Source organism: Macaca thibetana, chromosome 2 (genome assembly GCF_024542745.1).
Source record: "Macaca thibetana thibetana isolate TM-01 chromosome 2, ASM2454274v1, whole genome shotgun sequence".
In the NCBI taxonomy this organism is placed as follows: Eukaryota; Metazoa; Chordata; class Mammalia; order Primates; family Cercopithecidae; genus Macaca; species Macaca thibetana.
In genome coordinates, this window is record NC_065579.1 from 132,094,825 (window position 1) to 132,114,524 (window position 19,700).

Sequence of the window (19,700 nt, forward strand, 5' to 3'; positions counted from 1 at the left end):
TTGAACGAGCCATGCATCCCAGGGATGAAGCCAACTTGACTGTGGTGGATAAGCTTTTTGATGTGCTGCTGGATTCCTTTTGCCAGTATTTTATTGAGGATTTTCACATTGATGTTCATTAGGGATATTGGCCTGAAATTTTCTTTTTTTGTTGTGTCTCTGCCAGGTTTTGGTATCAGGATGATGTTGGCCTCATAAAATCAGTTAGGGAGGAGTCCTTCTTTTCCTGTTATTTGGAATAGTTTCAGAAGGAATGGTACCAGCTCCTCTTTGTACCTCTGGTAGAATTCGGCTGTAAATCTGTCTGGTCCTGGGCTTCTTTTGGTTGGTAGGCTATTAATTACTGCTTCAATTTCAAAACTTGTTATTGGTCTGTTCAGGGATTCAACTTCTTCCTGGTTTTGTCTTGGGACCATGTATGTGTCCAGGAATTTATCCATTTCTTCTCAATTTTCTAGTTTATTTGTGTAGGGGTGTTTATAGTATTCTCTGATATTAGTTTGTATTTCTGTGGGATCAGTGGTTACATCCCCTTTGTCATTTTTTTATTGTGTCTATTTGATTCTTCTCTCTTTTCTTCTTTATTATTCTGGCCAGTAGTCTATCTATTTGGTTAATCTTTTCAAAAAACCAGCTCCTGGATTCATTGATTTTTTGAAGGGTTTTTCATGTGTCTATCTTTTTCAGCTCTGCTCTGATCTTAGGTGTTTCTTGTATTCTGCTAGCTTTTGAATTTGTTTGCTCTTGCTTCTCTAGTTCTTTTAATTTTGATATTAGGTGAACAGACACTTCTCAAAAGGAGACATTTATGCGGCCAACAAACATATGAAAAAAAGCTCATCATCACTGGTCATTAGAGAAATGCAAATCAAAACCACAATGAGATACCATCTCACACTAGTTAGAATGGTGATCATTAAAAGGTCAGAAAACAACAGGTGCTGGAGAGGACGTGGAGAAATAGGAATGCTTTTACACTGTTGGGAGTGCGAACTAGTTCAACCATTGCGAAACATAGTGTGGTGATTCCTTAAGGATCTAGAACTAGAAATACCATTTGACCCAGCAACCCCATTACTGGGTATATACCCAAAGGATTATAAATCATTCTACTATAAAGACACATGCACATATGCACGTATGTTTATTGCAGCACTATTCACAATAGCAAAGAGTTGGAACTAACCTAAATGCCCATTAATGGTAGATTGGTTAAAGAAAATGTGGCACATATACACCATGAAATACTAGGTAGCCATAAAAAAGGATGAGTTTGTGTCCTTTGCAGGGACATGGATGAAGCTGGAAACCATCATTCAGCCAAATAACACAGGAACAGAAAATCAAACACCACATGTTCTCACTCATAAGTGGGAGTTGAACAATGAGAACACATGGACACAGGGAGGGGAACATCATACATCAGGGCTTGTTGGGGGTGGGGAACTAGGGGAGGTATAGCAGTAGGAGAAATACCTAATGTAGATGACAGGTTGATGGGTGCAGCAAACCACCATGGCATGTGTATTCCTATGTAACAAACCTGCACGTTCTGCACATGTATCCCAGAACTTAAACTATAGTAATTAAAAAAATGCTAGGTGTAAAGCAAGCAGAATCTGTTAGCTCCCTTTCATTTCAGAGGTCTGTGGAGCATGTTGTATAGGTTTGAGTTAATTCCTTCAGAACCAGAGAAAGGTATCACTTGATGGAAAACATTACTGATTGAGAAATAGTATTTTTTTTTTTGAGGTCTAATGCAGTATTTTCAGTAGAGAAGAATGTCAGCGGAAAAATCCAAAACGTTTTATGGATGGCAGGAGAAGAAAAGTGGCTGTATATGTTTGTATATCATGTGTGTGCTTGAGTGTATGTAGGCCTACACATGCACACACAAATACACACAAGATTTTCTTATGTTTATCCACATGATAATGGATCAAGACAGTTTGTAATGGCCAAAGATGCACAAATTTATATGAACACCTAAATTATGTTAGGATGGGGGTGAGTGGAATGATTTTCATCACCTTAATACTTTGTAATGATCGTGAAAGGATTTTTGAAAAAAAGGAAAAGCCCTAATAATTTTTTAAAATAATAATAGCAGAGGGAATCCCATGCAACATCAGTCTGTTAGGCATGTGAAGATTTTAAGTAATGCAGAAAAGTAAAAAAATACCTTCCCTAATGGTGATGTACAGAAACATATTTGTCATCAATGCTTTTATAACTTTTCTCTCATCTCAATTTCTATTAGAGGATTATGCATAATGTCTTGTGTATTTAACAGGAATTCCTCGATTGCAATGGCTTTTTAAAGGTTTTTTCTTTAGTTATGAATAGAATCTTTCATTTTCAGCCTAAATATTGCTGTCATCTTAGAGAAACAGTAAAGTATCAGAGAAGAAATAAAATGGGATAAAATGGATATTCAGAATGTCTTGCTACCCAACCATTACTTAAAACCAGATACCTTCTCTTTCTTTTCATGAAAACAAAACTATTTGTCTTCGCTATCCACTCTGTTAAGGAAAATGATTTTCTCAATATGTAAAATGAAACATAAAACATACTTAAGGTAAACTAAATCTTAAGTGAGACCAGAGTAAAGGAACACCAAGCCTCACTTAAATGGGTTCATATATCTAGGCTGCACTCTGTTAAAACTTATGATACTTTTACAAACATAACAAAACAAAAAACAAGAACATTCAGGTGTTTCAGTAGAAACCAATGGAAAAGTGTTTTAGGAATACTGTAGATGAGGGAAAATTCCAGAGAGCTCACAGAACAACAACAACTTCAATTCTTTTGACTTTTAAAGAAAATGTTAAAGGATAAATTCTGGAAAATACAGATGTCACCAGAAACATTTGTCTGCCCTTGTAGATGAGGGAACATAGGTTTGGTACCTAAAGAGTACAAGACAAAATGCTGATCATGTTGTGGGGGAAACAAAATTTAAAAACATATGGACTCTACCTAACCTCAAAGAGCTTACATACTAATTAAGGAATTAATATGCAGTTAAAATTGGGATTTGACAAGTAGCCCTGGAACGGCACAGAAAAGGTGATTTAGTATTCAGAGAAGTGGTAACTTTGATCTGCGGACATCTAGAAAAGTTATCTCTTTGGAAGGTGAGCTGGGTGTCAAAGAGAGGACACTTTATTTTAAAAGGCAGGTATGGGGCGGAGGAAACTGTCAAAACAAAGCTATGCAGGCTGTATAATATGCAGCAAGCTGCTGGATGGAAAAACCAATTTGATGGAACATGGTTGGATGCCAGGGAAACTGGGGGATATGTTCAAAAGAGTCAGTGAAATTTGACTGCGGATGGTCTATGAGGAAGGCAAAGTGCTACGACCATGGTAAAGTGTTGAGTAGGCATCCAGAGAGTTTCAGTCGGTCTCTGTCAGTCACTCACTGTGTGTACTTGGGGACTATTTGACCTCCTTGGCAAGTACACGTCTTACCTGGAAAACGACGGTGTTTAGTTGGAGACAAGTGTATCAACTCACGGTGATTCCGTACAGCAAAATTTTCTTCCAGGTTTGGGGTCGGTCACCAGGTTATGGATTAAACACCACACAAAGTAATTGGCTTGAGTTTAGGAACCATGTTTTGAAAAAACTGTTGTATCTTTAAAGAGAAGAATCATACTCAGCCTGGGGAGATACTCATATTATTTGAGAGACACAAGAACTGAAACCTCCCATGAGAATGGTGGGCTGGATTTCTATGTCCCAACTACCACTCATTCCGGGGCATGTGCTATCTACAGCATTGTATCTCTGTAGGTATGTTTTGATGTGCTTGTTTTTATTCTTTTTCACAGCACGTATAGTTGAATTCATTTAAGTTAATATGTAAGATGCATTTGGGCCTTTCATCTCAAGAACAAGAATATGGAAACCAAAGTTCTTTATTTTAAAACTCTAGTCAAAGGACTGCCTTGAAATAAGTATCAAAACTCCAATACCAACTTTGGCTTCTAAAAGGAGCCTAAAGGCATTTAACAGTGTGTCCTAAGGGATCAAATGTCAAATATGATAGTTACTAACACACAGGGAGAAAGGGACCAGAGCCAGAAACCAGTAGTAATATCTTCCAGTATTTTGGGGGGAGATGGAAGCTGAAAAGGATGAGGAAGAGAAAAGCATATGAAAACTGGGTTTCAAACTAATTTTGCTGAATTATGGAAAGAGAGGAAATATTTATTTCTGCTGCTATATCACCAAAAGTTACTATTAACTGAATGATTTCTTTTCATTTCACTATTTTCTATTAAACTAATGATCAAACAGATTGATTCTAGCCACTTAGAAAATGATGTTGAATATGTTTTGAACCAAACCAATAGATGAGTTAGTTTAGCTGTATGGATTAACAGCTGGAGAAACACAAAAGACTCATTTTTACCAGGAGTTAAAGCTATGCGTTTTCCATAACTACCAAACTGGAATAGAAAAGTTATCTCAATAATCAGTGTACTGTATATGAATTGATATCTTGTTTAAATTAATCTATATCACATACCTTGTTCAGCTCTATTTCTATCTGGCCAAAATTTATCTTTATAATGAAGTACCTTAGGTATTTTAGGGTACCAGTATGTATTCAAGTGATCAAATAAAAATTCAGTTGTTTTCACTAATTTTAATAAATTATCTATCCAAATAAGGTATTTTAAGGTATTAGTTTCAGACTTCCTTTGGTAAATGTGTTTATATTTGTGAATTTTGACTTGCTAGTTTTATAATATATATTAATTTTTAAACAGGATTTAGAGCAAAAAAATCCAAACATATTTTGCTTAGGTCACATTCATATTGCGCTTTACAAAGTACCACTGGTCAGCTCAGTGATACTTTCTCCAGTTTGTGGGTCATTTAATCCTGCATTTGTACAGTAATTTTGAGTAACACATCAGTAGTGAGGCCAGCTGATTTTGTTACACCCAGAGAAGACTTTTAAATTAAAGCTTGAGAACAACAAAAAAAAAAGTTACTGAAAATTGAGGATCAGCAAAGTTTTCTTGTAAATGGGTAGGAAGTGTGTGTATACACACACACACACACACACACATATATTTTATGGGCCATATGATTTTTGTCACACTACTTGTCTCTGCTATAGTATCACAAAAGCAGTCATAGGCAATGCCAAAATCAGCAAGCATTGATGTGTTCCAGTATTACTTACAAAAATAGATGTTAGATTTTTGGCCTTAGGGTCTGGGATTTGGCCTTTAGGCCATAATTTGTAAGGGATTTCGCCAAGCTCATAGTTTCCTAGTTATTGCTAAACATGACAGGAGCCCCAAATGAGGTCCCAAAATGAGTTCTGAAGAACAATTGTCCAATGGGATTTTCACAGATGAAAAAGTAAATCTGGGAAACACTGCACAGAATACCTCTCTTCTTATACACTGAAATTCAACGTCATCTTATTAAAGGCTGTAAGACATCTTACAATAAACTGATATGTCTGTGTTGGCTGACTCAGTTCCCCAAAACACGTGTGACCTTGAAATTCTTTTTGTCATATTAGATAATTTGAGTATCTGTGATTTAGAAACAAGTTTCCAAACTAATAATTTGGATATCTATATAGATTGTCATATGCATATCTTTATTGAAATATCTTCTTAAATCCCTGAGTCAACTTCGTGAGTCACTTATCCACAAAGGTAACCAGGAAAAATACTAACCACCTTCAATGGTTCTGGATAATTTTCTGATTAGTCCTTTCTTAGGTTCCAGCACATTATCTCCTGACAACCATTTGAGCTGTTGGCCTTACTCTGCTTTTTCCTTGGTAATTAAATCCATTATAGTTTAAATCAGTTCAACATATATTTACCAGGTACGGTATTTTCCAAGCACACTGATTAATGAATATGAGAGACTGTGTCTCTCCCTTTAAGGCACTGATAGTAACAAAGACATAAAGACAAAGGTTAGAATATTATGTGATAACTTCTCTAATAAGAGAAATTCTGGATGCTGTCAAAGCACTTATGAGAAGTACTAAACTGTTATTATGAAATCAGAGAAAGCTTTTAGCTGGAGTTCATCTAAGCTACAAATTTGAAGCTAATCACAGAAGGGGAGAGACAGAGGAACAGCAGGTACAAAGGTAAGGAGACAAGATTCCCTGATGTATCAAGCAAATGCATAGTACTACTCTGATATAGATTTATGCTGCAGAGATCAGTGAGAGTTGGATTAAGCAGGTCTTTACTGACTTTGTAAAAGTATGTAAGGTAGGTGGAAAGTTGGAGGTTTGGTCAGCGTTGTACTATGGTAGTATAGCTGTGGCTGGAGTGTGGAGAATGGCCTGGAGGGGCAGGCTGCTCAGAAGTGAAAATTTCTTAAGCTGTTATGAAGCTTTCCCAGGGAATCTGCCATGGGTAACCTATTACCCCAGGTTCATCCCTTAGATAGATTAGGTGCTCTCAAGACTCCTACCTTATGACAAGAAACCAAGAACTAGGTAATGTTTCTTTCCCTGAAACCATCTGTTTGCTAGTTTAAACATTAAACTGTCTTTCCATTTGAGAGTTATTGGGAAAATCATAAAGAGGGAATAATTTTAGAGTGTTTTTTAAAACTTTAAAGGAGGCTTTATTTTGTATTTATAACAAAACAAAAATTGGCACTAAGAGGCTAGCCTGAGTTTTATACCTGAAGGAAATGTGGAGGCAAACCTGGGCATTTTCCTTGACAACAGCAATTAACCAAGAAGAGCCTCACCTTAACATCTGTTTTAAGACAGCAGAACTGGTGGGCATACAAATATGCAAACGTTTAATTACACACCCTGTCTGTCCCTGTGAACCTGTATGGTTTACTTACAAATGCATGAGATACTTCAGGAAGTTATCCTCAATCAGAATGCAGCATAATGTTGTGTTTACTATATATGAAATATTCACACCTTATCTAGTCTAGCACACTGAGGCATTGAAAAGGGTGAGAAGTAGGTTTTTTATAAACAAGTAGGTTTTTTATAAACCGTTTTCTTCCACAGAACAAATTATACTGTTAACAGCTTGGCTCTGGTAAATTTTTTATATGTGTGCATATATAAATTTATATATGTATACACATATACATTTTATATATGTGTATATAAATACACATATACACACATACACACACAAACATACATAAAATCACATTATATATATGAGTGTGTGTATATGTATATAATACATGTATTATTTGGAAATGTGATTTCTGTATTTTTCCTGTATTCTAACCATATGAGGAATGTCTACTCAACACTGCTTAGAAACACAACTCCTAAGGTCCAAACTTAAGGATGTACGTAGTTTAGTTAGTGGCTGTTGAGGTTGTTGGTGGAGGGTCAGATGTTGAAAAGAAATGGAACAAAGTTTTTTCTAAACTTGAAAATGCTGTCTTGAAATTTGCAGCTAAGATGTAGTAAGAGAGGGGCTGGTAGGCAAGAAAAGAAAAACTGTATGTAGGCATGGATCTTTAACAAATCATGAAATTGAATTTTCCTAAAGCAACTTAAACTATTTATGTTTTTTCTTTGTCCTTTGCCAGATCTCTGAAATAACCTCAGTCTCAAAATTCATGTTATCACTAATTAGGATTCTATCCTCAGATTTTTTTTTTTTTTTTTTTTTTTTTTTTGCAGATGATTCAACTATTTCTTAGTTTCCACAGATAACTAAAATTACTGCAGTTTCTCCTACCAACAATAGGCCTAGACTGCTAATTCAAGGACGAAATTTGATGTCAGGAAAAGACACAAACAAAGCTAAAATGTAGTGTTAACAGTTACTCCCACTTTTATATTTTTATACATAGATCTCACATTGCATTGCAAGGAGCTTACACTAGTAGTAAATAAGAAATTTAGGGGAAACCTGCATGCTTCATTTTTAGCATACAAGAAGTACAAAATTCTGGCTTTATTTTTTTCTTCATTAATATGCATGGTAGGCCAGGCATGGTGGCTCACGCCTGTAATCCCAGCACTTTGGGAGGCCGAGGCAGGCAGATCACGAGGTCAGGAGATCGAGACCATCCTGGCTAACACGGTGAAACCCTATCTCTGCTAAAAATACAAAATAAATTTGCCAGGCGTGGTGGCGGGCACCTGTAGTCCCAGCTACTCGGGAGGCTGAGGCAGGAGAATGGCGTGAACCCGGGAGGTGGAGCTTGCAGTGAGCCGAGATTGCACCACTGCACTCCAGACTGGGCGACAGAGCAAGACTCCATCTCAAAAAAAAAAAAAAAAATGCACGGTAACCTTGGTTCTTTTCATACCTAAGTTTGAATATTCAGCAGTCTAATTTTAATTAAATCATAACAAAGTAACAATATTGACTATATTGATTGCATCTTGGGAATTCAGAATTTATTTTTTCACATAGTTTTTCCTGTGACTAGCTTGTCTTCTGTGGGCAAACTTTTATGATCCTTGAACTTTTTCTGGAAATTCTGCAGCAAACTATAAATATAACATCTGCAATGGCATGCTGTATGTACATGTCTTTCAAGGAGGATAGCTCCACTGATATAAAAACAAAAAGATATTAAAAACTCTGATTTTCAAGCTAGGAAATTATTTATGCACAATTGGCTTTATTTTAAAATAATTATATACTTGCGGAAAATTTGCAAAAATGTCAGTGTTTCCATATGCCCTTCACTCTGATTTTACTAATGTTAATGTTGTACATAAGTATAGTATGATCACCAAAACCAGAAAACTGACATTGGTACAACACGTTAAGTAAACAATAGACCTTATTAGGAGTTCACCAGTTTTTCCATAATGTCCAGGCTGCAATCTACAGTCTCGCATTACTTATAGCATTCATTTCTTCTTACACTTCTTGAGTCTGTGCCAGTTCCTGGGCCTTTGCCTGCCTTTTATGATCCTGGCACTTTTGAAAACTACTAGTTAATTTTGTTGTAGAATATTACTCAATTGTTTGATGTTTACTCTTTTTTTAAATTGAGGTCATGCATTGTTGGCAAGATACCACAGAAGAGTATTATGTCCCTCTCAGTGCACCTTATCAAAGGGCACACGAGGCCAGTATGTCTTATCACTAGTGTAATTTTGACTATTTGGTTAATATGGAGTCTACTGAGTTTTCCCACCATGATATTAGTATTTTCCCACATTAGCTTTAGACAAACACACATAAATTCTTAATTTCCTAAACATGATGTACTCACTATACTGTTTTATGCCTCAGTTTCCCTGCCTAAAAATTATACTGCAACCCTAATCCTCATCTCAGCCAGTGTAGTAAGAATTAATGTGCTATCCTTTGGAGATTCTTGGATAAAACTAACTGTATAACTGGAAATGATCACTCTATCTCATTTTAAAGAAGAACACAAATAGAATGGTTAAAAGTAGATCGGCAGCATGTACTCATTGCACACTCAGAACTACAGAGACATCTGTTATATATGTGACAGGCTAGGCCTGAAATCTGGTTCTCTCAGAACCAGTTAGTATTTGCCCGATTTGGCCTAAGCCTGATTAAACAAAGAACACATTTATCACTTGCTACCTAACAGGCTATTACACTAACTAGATGGATAACCACCCATTGATAAGGACAATAAATAACTTTTTAAAAACGGTCACATTCACAGTTTCTGCTGTTCATATAAAAGAGAAAAAAGTCCCTTGACATACAAAGGATTCTGGATCCATGTGCTGTAATTCTGTCATATTAGTTTGTATCTGATAATGAAGTACCCCACCATTGCAGAGAACGGCAAACTTTGCAAAGTGATTTACTGGCTTTCTACTCTCTTTTTATTTTTGAATGTCAGTGCTATCAGCCCTGACACAATACACTGGGAGGAAATTGGCCACTTACAGGTCTAGAGGTAAGTAGGTAGGGAAAGGTATACTAAAGAAATAAGTGGCTCACATAACCCTCCAAGCCCCCCACTTTCCTCTTTGACAAATAGAAATAATCATATACCTGCCTGCTCAAGTTATTGTAAGCATGTGGTAATCTGTCCAGAACCTTTGTATTGTAACTGAACCATAGCAAGTACTCAAGGAAAAAAAAAAAAAAAACCCAGCTTGTCATTTTTATCACTTTATCATCTTTCATGCCTGAGACCCAAATTTGGGTGCAAAAGACAAGAAAATGGAGGTGAGACTCACATAGTTTGGTTTAATTTGCAGGAGGCTTCTGGAAAATGATTTTATACCAAATAAGGATTCAATAGCATTTGTCAAATGGTGTGGAAGTATCCCACCATCTACATGTAGTTCTGAACTAAAGCATAATGATACTGAGGTGTACTTCTGCTCTTCGAGAGTAAGTGTTCATAGGCAAATAAACCTAGAAAATGCAGAAGAATGCAAGCTCCATGATAGCAGGACTCAACTTTACCATGATACCCAGTGCTTACTGATAGTGTCTGACATATTGCATGTGTTCAACAAATATTTTCAGATGAATGTTCTAATCTAGTATTTAGCTATAAATATATATTGGCACAGGATCTTGAATACATATTTTATTTACCATTACATGAGATGGCAGATCCCATATTATAGCTTAGCTAAAACAGTAGGGGGGTTTCCTATCCCAACTTCTACTTACATTGTTGTTATTATTATTTTTATTTTTTTTTAAGACAGGGTTTCACTCCCATCACCCAGGCTACAGTGCAGTGGTACAATCATGGCTCACTGCAGCCTTGATTTCCTGTGCTCAGGTGATTCTCCCACCTCAGCCTCCTGAGTAGCTGGGTCTACAGGAGTGCACCATCAAACCCAGCTAATTTTTTATATTTTTGGTAGAGATGGTGTTTCACCTTGTTGCTCAGGCTGGTCTCGAATTTCTGAGCTCAAGTAATCTGCCTGCCTTGACTTCCCAAAATTTTGGGATTACAAATGCTAACCATTGTGCCTGGCCAACTCCAATTATTTTAAGAGAATGACTTCTGACTTCCTTCTAAGTAAAACAACACTTATCTTAAGATTATGTTCTTTTTGCATTATGGTGGTAAACCATTTTACTTGCATTATCTCATATACATCTCTACAAACTTCTGAAGTAGTCTCAGTATCTCCGTTTTATGGATATAAAGTTGGAGGATCAGAAATAACTTGCCTAAAACAATACAAGTTCAAGACTTGAATGTAAGTCTGTCTACAAAGACCATTTGTGTTCTTGACTGATATTGTTGCATTTGTCCACTGTTGCAGCCCTCTTAGAGTATTATATTATTTTCCCCAGTAGAGTAAAATAATCTCTATGAGGGAAGACCCTATCTTATTCATTGCTATATCATACTGCATGTCAGTTACTAGATGTTCAGTCGGTAATTTGTAAGTAAAGGATAGAGTGCATAGTAGATTTTATTTAACCCCCTACTTTGGTATAGCCTATTATAACTTAAGTTTTTATGTTTGAAATCTTATTTCTGCTTCTGATTAAGCAGATATAGACTCCCTTTTAGGCTACCAGTTATCTGATTTTCTGATTTGGCTGTCCAAGCAATTGGCAAACTGTGCATAATGATGAATATACTAGTAGGCTTACTTCCCCACTAAGTGTATCCAAGTAAAAGCCCTGAAAGTCACACGGTTCTTGCCACTTTAAATCTGACACCTAATATATTAGGTATGAGAGTGTTTTGTGCTTACCTTTAGCTCTTCTTTAGTTTAGGTGATTAAAAAATGCCTGTTGCTGTCTGTATGTGCAGCATGCTTCATTAACGGTGATTTATTTGGGAGGTTAGCAGAATTGGCACTCTGCAGCACACCAGCGTGCAGAAGGAAAACAAACGTGAGATGATTGCTAAGAAATCCTTCTTTCCTGCTCTGGTGATAGGAGCTTTGAGAGTTTGCAAAGTCTACTTCCCAGTACCCAGAAAGCATGGGTAAGAGTAGGGTTTCTGGGGATTGTAATTTCCCCCAAGTCCCTTGCTTCCACTTTCCTCCAGTGCTCAGTGGACATGGATTTCCCCCTTTGGCACAGTGTGCTCCCTGTATTTGTGGTCTCCCAGAACCACACTTACCCCTCTTGCTTTTTCCAGCAAGTTTGCCGACTCAAAGCCACACTCAACTTTTTCTAGCAGAATCCAATTATATGGATTTTCTCTCATATTCCTTTCAACAACCCCGTATCTTCACTGTCACTTTACCAAAGAGGAAAGTGAGGCTAACAGAGGTTAAATGACTTGCCCAAGAACAACAGCTAAATGGCAGCCCTGGGATTTAAACCTGGCTTGTGTGATTCTAAAGCCAATGATCTCATTGCCACAGGGAAGCAAAGGAATTTTTATTTTACTTGCAACCTGCATTGATTTTGTCATGTGTACTTGAAATGCCATGTTGAGAGGATTCTGGGGCTGCCCTTGGGCCAAGCAGCAAAGAATGCCATAATCAATTAGCATTGCTTTCCATAGGAGTGGGAAGGAGGAGTGGAGGTGCCGTGTATTCTCCTGTCTTGAACTATGATCTACTTTTGTTCTTGATTGTATTTTAATAAGAGTGTAATAACATGGGAATGGCATTCTAAAGGAAAGATGAAGTATCTGAGGGGCAATCTAAATGCAAGATGAAAATACCACATATTTTATATAAACTGCAATTGCCTGCTGTTCTAATAATAAGGCTATATATACCTATTTGGGAGAAAATTCAGCGGAGTGTTTAAATATCCATACTCTTAAGTCAAACTTTTAGGGTTCATTTATTTTAAATAATCTCAACTTTTATTTTAAATTCAAGGGGTACTTGTGTGGGTTTGTTACATAAGTATATTGTGTGATGCTGAAATTAGGGGTATAAATGACCCTATCACCCAAATAGTGAGCATAGTACCCAATAAGCAGTTTTCAGCCCTTCCCCCCTCCTTCTCTCCTGTTCTATTAGTCCTCAGTGCCTATTGTTCCCATCTCTATGTCCCTGGATATGCAATATTTAGCTCCTACTTGTGAGATCATGCAGTATTTATTTCCTGTTCCTGCATTAATTTGCTTAGTATAATGGCCTCCAGCTGCATCCATCTTGCTGCAAAGAACATAATTTCATTCATTGTTATTGTTGCATAGTATTCCATGGTGTGTATGTACCACATTTTCTTTAATCCACCATCGATGGGCACCTAGGTTGATTCTATGACCATGAATAGCGCTGTGACAAACGTACAAGTGCATGTGTCTTTTCTGGTGGAACTATTTCTTTTCTTTTTTTTCCTTTTCTTGTTTTTGAGACAGGTTCTTGCACTGTAACCCATGCTGGAGCGCGGTGGCATGATCTTGGCTCACTGCAGCCTCCAAATCCTGAGCTCAAACAATCCTCCTACCTCAGCCTTGCAAGTAACTGGGACTACAGGCAGGAGCCACCGTGCCTGGCTAACTTTTAAAATTTTTTGTAGAGATGATATCCCTGTGTTTCCCGGGCTGGTCTCAAAGTCCTGGACTGAAACATTCCTCCTGCCTCAGCTTCCCAAAGTGCTGGGATTATAGGTGTAAGCCACTGTGCCCAGCCCAATTTATTTTTCTCTGCGTATATACCCAGTAATGAGATTTCTGGGTCAAATGGTAGTTCTGTTTTAAGTTCTTTAAGACATCTCCAAACTGCTTTCCATAGTCGCTGAACTAATTTACATTCCCATCAATAGGTTATAAGCATTCTAAAGGTTCATTTTGGGAGTGATAGAAATATTCTACAACATGATGGTGATGGTGGTTCTATGACTGTATAAGTTTTTGAAATCTCATCAAACTATAAATAAAAAGAATACGTGTCAGTGTATAAAATATACAATAAACTTAGGAGGGAAAATCAGAGGAAGTTCTATCTATTACTTATTAACTCCAACTTAGTTAACCTATAAAATGAAAATAATATTGTAGTCTACCTTCAAGGTTGTTTTAAAGATTATATAAGTTAATACATAATACAGAGACTGCTATGTAGTAAATGCTCTGTAAATGATATCTATTATTTATCATTTTGCCAGTTGTTTTGTACTATATTCTACCATTACATTACCTCCAACATTGTTTACCAGTTTAATCTCATACACTTTTATGTTGCTGATTGACTAGATTGTACTGTACACTCTCACAAATACATAAGCTTCATATGTATGGAAAATTGTGAAAAAAAATCATAGCTTTGAATACGTGGCTCTTCTGTTTTTAACCAAACAATGTTAGAAGACTAGAACCATTCATGTCTGTTTTTCAACTGAATTGTTCAAGTGTTAAATATCTATATGTCCAAATAAATAATACGTATTAAAACGGATGGACTATGAGGTGTGTTTGAAAATATTGAAAGTATTAGCTATGATAGAATGTTTAGGGTGAACTTGTGGTATATACTTTGAAACCTGTTATTAAAGAGGAAATTATTAACTCAGAAAAAAACAAGTACTATAAAAAAAATAAAAGCAGTATATTCTGCAGCTCAGCTAACAACCAAATATGTGCTATAACTAAGTTTAGACAACAGTAAAACAAGGTATATTTGTGTTTTTGTAGGCCTGTCTGTCATTGGGAGTGATTAAGAAAGTTGAATATCATCATTCATAAAATAACTTAATACATAAGACAAAATCAAGAAATAGTAGTATAAGTGTGTTATTTTTCTCAAATTATCATTATTGAACTACTTACCAGAAAGGCAGTTTGTTGCCCCTGGACAATATTTCCCTCAGGGGATTAACAGCTAGTATTTAAGCTTTGTTCAAGCATTCCGTTAATACAAGTAAATATTAAATAAAACTTACAAAATTACAATTAGTGATTACTTAGTGAATGCTGTGGATAGTGAATATGGACTTGTGGCTTGGGATTAAATTTTCAGTAACAGTGTAATACATCGAATTTAAAAGCAATATATCTAAAACAACTTTAATGAATGGGAAGATGATATAATACGAAAAATTGTTACAAGCCTCAAATGTCTCTGGGGATGACAAAGGTGTAGTCACTACTTCATTTAACTAATTAAGTATCTTTGGCATATATAACCATCTTCTTATAGAATAATGTAATTCACAGTTTCAAGAATCCTTAAAAACAATCTGGCACAGTCCCCTCTTCTATTCATTAAGAAACTTGTCCAGCAAGCAAATAACAGAACTGAGCCTGGATCCCAGTTATTCTGAATTTTATCCCAGTGATTTTTTGCAATATCACTGTGATTATTGAGATTACTTCTGTTTTTTGAAGAGGGTCTTCTCAGTAGTAACATAGAAAGGTCCAACATCAAAGTAGAATAAGGTTTTCTATAAGGGGAAAGTATATTTTGAGAAATCCGTAGTGGCCATATACTTTAAGAAATTTCAATGGAAGACTTTTCCAAATTAATCTGTGTAACTGTGGACTCTCAGGCTATGGAAGAGATCCTTCAGTAAGTGAAATAGTGATACATTAGCTACCTGGCTTTTATTTCAGAGGATTTCTGCCTAATGTAATCACTATATTTATGGTTAGAATAACCATAAGTGGAAAGTCTTTTCAAATGGGGAGCAACTGTGTACCTTAGCTGACCCTACTTCTGCAGAAGGTAGCTAACATCTCTTGTGGACCTACCATGTGATCTTACATTCACTTCTCCTTTAATCCTTATAACATAGCTGGGAGTCAGGCATCATCTTCTATAAAATTACATCCTTGGAAATTAGAATATGAAAGGCTATGAAACTTGTCCAAGGTTAAATATCTAGAAAACAATAGAGCCGGTATTTAAATCTATGTCTTCATACTTCAAATACTGAACTCATTTCTAAAGCTAATGAACTCTTCTTAAAGTATTGTGTCTTTTAAAGTGTGATGTAACATCCTGATGGTGACTCCCTTCTCTAACTTGGCTTTTCATGTTGTCCTTCTGCAGAGGTGAAGCCAGGTGCCAGTAAACCAAGGTGCAGAATCTGTAATATTCATAATGTAAAGGATAGCACAGGTTTCAGAGCTGAGACTTTGTCAGGTAGCTATGTTTCACTAGTGTTAACTCAGAAGTCTTTTGTGATAGCATAACTGTGAATAAGTATAGATTTTTTTTTTCTTTTTTTTTTGAGACAGAGTCTCGCTCTGTTGCCCAGGCTGGAGCGCAGTGGCACAATCTTGGTTCACCACAACCTCCTCCTCCTGGGTTCAAGCCATTCTTCTACCTCAGACTCCTGAGTAGCTGGGACTACAGGCACATGCCATCACACCCAGCTAATTTTTTATATTTTTACCAGAGGTGGGGTTTCACCGTGTTAGCCAGGATGGTCTTGATCTCATGACCTCATGATCCACCCACCTCAGCCTCCCAAAGTGCTAGGATTACAGGCATGACCACCGTGCCCGGCCTCAAGTCCAGAATCTTTACTATACGTTCAAAGATGATTGGAGACCAGGCTCGTGATTTACCTTCCAGCCTCTTTCCCCCTCAGCCTGTAACTCCCAAACTCAGGCTGTGCTGTGCTGTCTTTAACAAGGATAGCTATCACATTTCAACTTTGTGCCAGTACCCAAGCTCAGTGCTTTTCATGCATTCTCACTAATCCTCACCATAGATTTGGCATATACATATGGCTCATCCTGCAGCTTTCATATATATATATATATATATATATATGAATATGGCTGCTATTTTATAGATGGACCACACAGCTGGAGAATGTGAAGTCTAGGAATAGAGCACAAGTTAGATTCGGCAGACTACGCTTTTCATTATCTTGCACTGCTATAACTTGAAGGTTCTCACAGCTTCTTGCCAGTTTGTTTTCCCTGTCACTTGGCTCAGAATGGCCTTCCTCCCTCTTATTTATCCTTTAAGAATCAGTTCAAACTGGTAGCCCCTTTGAGGAGCTTTCTTGAAACTCCTGCCCTACCCTACCTCCCAGCTCAGTTCAATGATAATCTTTTGCTTCCTTAGCATCTTGACCTTAATAGACTTACTACACACGTTGCACCAAATTATAATTACTGGCTTATTAGCACCTCTTGCCAAGTAAACTGTGAGCTCTTTGAGGACAAGACCCATGCCTCCCTAACCTCTGCATACCCAACTAGCACTGTCTCTGCCACATGGTAAACACAATTACTTTTTTGTGTGAGCTGAATTAGTACTGTTTGGATACCAGCAACATTTTAATTCAGCAGAGTGTCCAGAATAGACAAATACATGACCAGGCCCTGCATATAGATTCTTGGAAACCAGGACTCTTAAGCGAAAACTGATTCATGCTTTTGTTTTCAGCACTTTGTGCTGAGGTCTTCGGTATGACTGTTAGTATGAAAATTGTTTGAAGGGTTGAGGGAAGTTTTGTTCTGTGCAAGAATGTGGAAAAAAAAATACCTTGTACGATTCTTAGTTATTCATCTCCTCCTGGCTCAGTGAGAGAAAGCAACCAAGTCCTGTTTTATTGTGTGGCTTCCTTCTTAGGATTTACGAGTCTCACTCTTGGGCAGGATCTCAAAATGAGTGCTGACTACACTACCTTTGCTACAGCCACCGTTGGATAAGCCAGAGAGAGCTCAAAGCTGCAGGGGAGATCTGTTGCCACCATAACTCTTGGCTCATCCTGCAGCTTTCTTTCTGGCTCTGACAGAAAAATTGAAATTATGAAACTTTGTATCCTGCACCACAGTCCCACATGAGATTCATGAATCTTCAGCTCCCTTCAGAAAACCTGATGCTTTGGTTACCACTACCCACTGACAAATTACTGTCCATGACCCCATTATTTCTGATTAGCGAAGGTGAACCTTACCTACCTGAATGTAAATAAATGCCAATAGGATTCTTGAAATTCTTCATCCTTAAAAACCTACAGCCCTTAATAGAACATGCACTGTAAATAGTATCATATCATGAACTAAATCTTTATCATGTAATTGGATACATTTCCTAAGCTAATTTTAATTGCTTCAAGAAACCGCTTAACATTGTAGATCAATCCCGAGGTCCGAGATGACATTTCTCTCACAAAATTAATTATTAATACCCTGATCATTTGCTTAAGACATTAATAGTTTTCACTGATCAGCGCATCCTGTTTATCTAAAATGGCCTAATCACCATGCATGTCAGAAGAGTATCTGAACATATCCAATTAGAGATACTGCCGGCTTTCTGCCACATCAGCAGAGCAGAAGTTAAGAGTCCCTTTTGTCTTCACAATATATTAAGTCCAGCTTTATCAGAAACTAAGCTATTTAAGGGCACAAAAGAAAGGCAAGTTCTCTAATGATGGTTGTTCATTTTCTGTTAGCTCCCTGGTAAACATACAGGCTTTGCAGTGATCACATGGTTTAAATTAACTCTAAGAACCCATTATTAAGTAGCTTGTATTGGCCCATGTTTTCATGTAAGCCTGTGTTTGTTCACAGTGTTTTTCTTATAAGTGGGAGTAAGATGAGAAACTCCAGGTTACTTTCAGCTTGAAAATACTGGGGATCCCACACCGATGTATCAAAACATCACATTGTATACCATAACTATATACAATTATTATTTGTCAATTTAAAAATAATATAAATGTAATATATTTTTTAAATGAAAGCTAAAATAACAAATTGAGACCACAGTAATATCTGGCAATGTAGGGTGCTGTAGAGTTTTCAAAGAAGTTTCATTTACTTAACCAGGCGGTTTCCCTTTAAACAAGATTCAGAGAGAAGCCGGATGGGGTGGTCTACCCAGGACCACATAATGAGTTCCTGCCAGAGTTGTAAATAGAATGCAGGTCTCCTGGTTCCCTAGATTTCTGGTTTATTTGATTAACTGATGAGTTGGTAGCACCCTGCTCATCTTTCAGATCCCAAGGGAAGCTCACTTCCTTTATGAAGATTCCCATACAAAAAGTTTCCTCCTTCCTTGATAACGGGATATCATATTGCAATTATATGAAATTGTGGGTAACAGCCCCTACTGGATAAAGAGACTGTAGAGAATAGAGATGGTGTCTTGTTCCTCTTGATGTGCCCAGTGCTTCTCCTTGCATCTGGCAAGCAGGAGATGCTTCATATATACATTCACACATGGCAGACTGGCAGGATGGGTGGGAGAAGGGGCGAGTAGAAGAGAGGAACCACAGTTGAGAGTTCTGTTTTACTAACTTCATGTTGCAGTCCTTCAGCACCAGAGGGAAATTTGACTTTACTTGAATCATGCAATGTTAATTTTTTTTTTTTTTTCTCTTGAGACAGGGTCTCCCTCTGTTGCCCAGGCTGGAATGCAGTGGAGTGATTATGGCTCATTGCAGCCTTGAACTCCTGGGTTGAAGCAATCCTCCTGTCTTAGCTTCCTGAGTAGCAGGGACTATAGGCATGCATCACCATGCCAGACTGATTTTTAAAAATTTTCTGTAAAGGTGCGAGTCTCGCTGTGTTGCCCAGGCTGTCTTGAACTCCTGGCCTCAAGTGATCCTCCCATCTTGGCCTTCCAAAATTCTGGGATTACAGGTGTGAACTACTGCACTTGGCCTTAAAAAGTATTTTAAACTAATTTTCAATACTTAAAACTTAGGAGATTTTCAAAATACAGTAATATTTTCAACTTTTCTTTGAAAAGTTGTAGATGCCCCTGCAACCCTGAATCTGTTACCCATCTGCTTGAGCTGAGGGGCACCTGTTCCCTTAAGCAAGGACATGCCTCCATTCCCCAGAATAACAGTGTCTGCCCACAGCTTCACTCAGTTACTTAAATTTGTAGCT

The 19,700-nt window shown here is 37.2% G+C and overlaps 1 protein-coding gene across 8 annotated transcripts in view; it reads left to right on the plus strand.

The window, feature by feature from the left end:
- Positions 1–19,700, plus strand: part of CNTN4 (contactin 4) — a 975,811-nt gene that overhangs the window by 463,906 nt on the left and 492,205 nt on the right. The window lies entirely within an intron of this gene.